This window comes from Peromyscus californicus, unplaced genomic scaffold, assembly GCF_007827085.1.
Source record: "Peromyscus californicus insignis strain IS unplaced genomic scaffold, ASM782708v3 Scaffold_10__1_contigs__length_136768540, whole genome shotgun sequence".
Taxonomy (NCBI): Eukaryota; Metazoa; Chordata; class Mammalia; order Rodentia; family Cricetidae; genus Peromyscus; species Peromyscus californicus.
The window spans coordinates 116,614,750-116,619,842 of NW_026294391.1; positions in this window are offsets into that span (position 1 = coordinate 116,614,750).

Consider the following 5,093-nt stretch of genomic DNA (forward strand, 5'->3'; position numbering starts at 1 on the left):
CCGCACTGCCCTGAGACCCTCAATCTTGGTAGCATTAGCACTCACATGCTGGGTCGCTACATCGACTGACTGGCCAGCGACTAACTTTGAAGAAACCGTTTCTTATATTCGAGGCTCTATAGTGATGCGTTCTGGACACCAGCCAATCAGCTGCCTACTTAGCCATTGAACATTCCTTTCCTTTTATCACCTCTACCTAGGAATGTTATAACATTCCATATTTCCCCATCCTTAAGTTCATTTGGATCATTTAAAGATAATTTGCCAAGCATCTTCCTGTACTATGAGTTTACTACCTTTGAACACTACAAGAAAAGCCCAGTTTTGGGGGGAGAGGGGGTAATATAATGTGCCACCTCTCTTAACTAATGTATATGCTGACACATGGTTGTAGGAAGACAGGTTATGATTGAGGTAGTGGGTAAGGTGCAAGGGTCTATAGGATAAGCACTTTGATGAGCTCACTGAGTCTTCAAACACTGTAGGAGTTATAAACTAAAGAGGGTAATAGTGGGTACCCGTATTTTACTTTGTAACATGACACTTATCACTTACAGTAATACAAAAACTTATTGATCCCCCTACTATCCTATGACGTATGTACCACTACTGTCCCCACCGTACAGACAAGGAAACTAAAGAGAAAATTAAAATCATTTGTCTAATGTCACACGGTTAGTGACAATATTGGGATTCGGACCCTAAACATCTCACTAGAGTAGCCATGTGTTTTTATTCTTATACATGATAGTTTCATGAGAACGAAGGAAGAGAAGTAGAGCTGGGCAATGGTGATGCAAGCCTTTAATCCCAGCACTTGGGAGGCAGAGCCAGGTTGATCTCTGTGAGTTCAAGGCCGGCCTGGTCTACAGAGCTAGTTCCAGGATAGTCAAGGCTGTTACACAGTGAAAGCCTGTCTCAAAAAAAAAAAACTTCATAAATAAATAAATAATAAAATTTTAGAGAAGGAAAGAGAAATGGGATCTGGAGTGATGGCTCCGCAGATAAGAGTATATACATCTCTTGCAGAGGACCTGAGTTTGATTCCCAGCACCCACATCAGGTGGTTCACGACTTCAGCTCCAGGGTGACTCATCACCTCTGGCCTTCAAGAGCACTTGCACTCATACACACCTTCCCCAACAATACATATAATTTAAAAATAAAGAGAAATCTTTTGAAAATAAAAAATGAAAAAATATAAATTATAATGCACAAAGATATATGATCTCTAAATGTGGTCAAAAGACAAAGAGGCCTCTTCAAAGGACAAAAATCTCAAATGGCCACTAATCATTTAAAACAACCATTCGAACTCTGTAGCAGTCAACACAAATGACAGTTACCACAAAACAACATGCCTTTCCTCTCAATCTAGCACTCTCTCTCTCTCTCTCTCTCTCTCTCTCTCTCTCTCTCTCTCTCTCTCTCACACACACACACACACACACACACACACACACACACACACACACCACAAGGTGGACAATAAGTATTGGGGGGAATGAAATCAATTACAGCATCAAAGCCCTGCTTCTCAGCAAGTACAGTATTTTGCACAAGATCCATCATGGTAGCCATGATTATCAGTATGGCACGCCTATATTGAGGACATTAGTAAAGCACACACATGCACAAATACATACTTACAGACAATCTGGCAAAACAGGAAAGCATCCTTGTCATTTCTTATTTTTAAATGGTTAAACCCAAATCTAGCAATGAAGGAATGTTCATACAAATATAGGCTGGCATAAAATGCCAATATAAGCCAGGCAGTGGTGGCATCCGCTTTTAATCCCAGTACTCAGGAGGCAGAGCCAGGCGGATCTCTATGAGTTCGAGGTCAGCCTGGGCTACAGAGCAAGATCCAGGACAGGCACCAAAACTACACAGAGAAACCCTGTCTCAAAAAAAAAAAAAAAAAAGCCAATATAATGAAAGACTGCAAAATTAGGGAGTTATTCTTTTTCCTTTTCTTTCTTGTTTGCTTCTTTTAAAATTTTTTTAGATTTTCTTATTTTATTATTTTATGTGCTTAGGTGTTTTGCCTGCATGTATACATGTGCAACACATGTATGCCTGGTGCCCACAGAGGTCAAAAGAAGTCACTGGAGTTACAGATGACTATGAGTCAGTCACCATGTAGGTGCTGAGAATTGAACCCAGGTCCTTTGCAAGAGCAACACATGCTTTTAACTGCTGAGTCATCTCTCCAGCCCAGGTTTACTTTTTTTTTTTTTTAATCTAGAGATTGTCCTTAGCTTATTTTTCCATATCACAACTTTGAATTTGGGAATTACATGTAAGGCAGCATAACCCATCATCTTATAGTGTTTATAGCCTCTCAAGGATGCTGGAGCAGGAGGAAAGACATTTGCAAAGAACTCAAAGCAGACAATGTGTGAAGAGCTAGTTGGATAATTAAAATGTATTCTAAGAGGCCTCAAGGATGAGACATCAGCAGAGTTTGGGGTGAGCAAAGAAGGCTTTAGGAAAAAATTGGCACTTTGGTCCTGAGGTTGAGATGGAGGGTAATCATGCCTTTATTGAAGCCCATGAGGGCTGACTGAGAGATGGGTTTATCTGTGGCTGTGGCTTAATCTCCCCTATTTTCAAACTAATCTAGAGAATCTGTTTTTTTTTGTTGTTGTTCTTTTGAGACAGGGTTTCTCTGTGTAACAGTCCTGGCTGTGCCTGGAACTCACAGAGATCTACCTACCTCTGCCTCCCAAGTGCTGGGATTAAAGGCGTCTGCCACCATTGCCCTGCCGGGAATCTTGATTTTTAATGTTAAAAAAAATCTTATTTATTTTTAAGTATACGTTTATTTTTCTGTGTATGAGGGTTTTACCTGCATGTATGTCTGTGTACCATGTATGTAGTGCTTGCAAAAGACAGAAAGAAGATATTGGGTCCTTGGGACTAGAGTTACAGACACTTGGTGAGTTCCCATGTCAGTGCTGGGAACTGAACTTGGGTTCTCTGGAAAAGCAGACAGTGCTCTCCAGGCCCCAAATCTCTTATTTTAAAATGATGACATTTACAGTTTTTCAAAACATTACAGGGTACATAAAGTTATGGTTCTAATGTTGTAACTGGTGTTTAGAATTTCCAATTATTGCCGGGCGGTGGTGGCGCACGCCTTTAATCCCAGCACTCGGGAGGCAGAGCCAGGCAGATCTCTGTGAGTTTGAGGACAGCCTGGGCTACCAAGTGAGTTCCAGGAGAGGCGCAAAGCTACACAGAGAAACCCTGTCTCGAAAAACCAAAAAAAAAAAAAAAAAAAAAGAATTTCCAATTATCTCATCATTCAATGTTTGACTAGAAATCCAAATGAGGTCTTTATGTTTTCTTAATTGATATGCCCCTCCCTTTTTTTACTTCTTGACACAGGATCTCACTTTGCAGCCTAGGCTGGCCTTAAACTCATGATCTCCTGCTTCTGCCTCTTCAGTACTAGGATCATAGCTGTGTGCCAGCATGCACAGCATTGATATGCCTTTTAAGCATCTTTTAATCTACAGGTAACCTTTGGCTCTAACATCTTTGATAGACTGCTGTGAAATTAAACTTTCATGCATGAGGTAAGTCATTCAATTGTACTTTTATTGACCACCTACTCTGCCTATAAAGGAGATCTAGAAGCAAGGAAGGAAGCCCTTCCCTCCAGGGTCTACAAGTCTCAAACTGACTCTAGTTAATGATTCATTTCTTGGGCTAGAACAGTTCCCAAAGGAGCCCCAAGTATGCTGTACATTTCTCAGAAAAAGATTGGAACTGAAGGCTGCCAGCTTAAGGAGAGCTAAGTTTATTTGGGAGCCAAAAGAGACTCAGAACTGGCAAAGAACCCTGGCAGGGCTTCGCCTTTCTTCCCTGAATTTGGAAAGTGTATATTCCCTTGTGAGAAGAAGAGAACTGGAATCCTGCTAATTTTTTGTCTCTTACTTGGCTATTTCTTTCCCTCTAATCTTGCATTAGCAGGAAATACATTCAGAAAACCACAGCCATGATATGCCTAAGAATTGTTATGTTTTTTCCCCAATTAAAGGTGAAGTTTTTAAAAATTGACTTCCTATTAAAGAAACATCCAGAAGAACTTACTGGCTCTGACACATTTGCATTTCAGCTGCCACAAGCTCTGCCCTGTCCCGTGACTGGTAAGCTTTACCAGAGACATGGTGGCACTTTCTAGCCATCCTAACTTCCTGTCAGCTTCATCTATCACATCTGGAGTTGGGACCAAGCTCTGCTTTTTGCATTCTTTCCTCTTTCATCTCTGCCTCTTGTCCTGAACCAGATGTATAGGAAATACTTCGTTCTGGCCTCATCTCTTGTTCCACCTGCCCCCAGGCTCTTGCCTTTGCCCAAATCTATACTACCTTCCTGCATGTTACATACTTCTGGACGTGGAGATTTTCCACTTGGTTGATGGAAGTCTTATTGGCTCCAGAATTGCAACAGTAATTGTAACCCCTATCTCCAACTGACCCTTCAGATCCCTGTCCTCTTTACATGGATTACTGGGGTGGGGGTTGGGAGGGGGTAATTGCTTTCCCGGTTCAGCTAACTCTCCTCCTGTATGTACCACTGAATTTTAGAAAGGTGCCTGATCTTTCTTGAAATGAGGGGCTGATTTTCATCACCTGAGCTCATCAGGGTGGGAAAAAGGAGTTAGGAGAAGGGGAAGAAGTGGTCATCAGTACCATCAAGGACAAATGGAAATTAAAAACTCAGAAAGGATGGGTGTGGCCGCGAGCGAGCTGCTGGAGCTGTACATAAGTCTTGCATACTTACTAGGAGATAGCAAATGCCACCATTTGTGGAGTACAGGTCTGATAGGGATTATTTCTCATAATTCGTACAACTACTTTAGGAGCTAGCTTCCATCATCATCCCTAGCAGGCCCAGAAGAATAACTAATTTGCCCAAATTAGCACTGACGTGGCAGGGTCAAGATTCAGATCTATTTATTTCTCTAGGGCTGGTGTTCCTTTTACCAAGCCTCCTGATTTCCAAGTCAAGTCCTAGGGCACACTTGCTTCCTAAACAATGCCTTCCAGTTTTGTCTTGATCCAGTCCTAATACTGGGT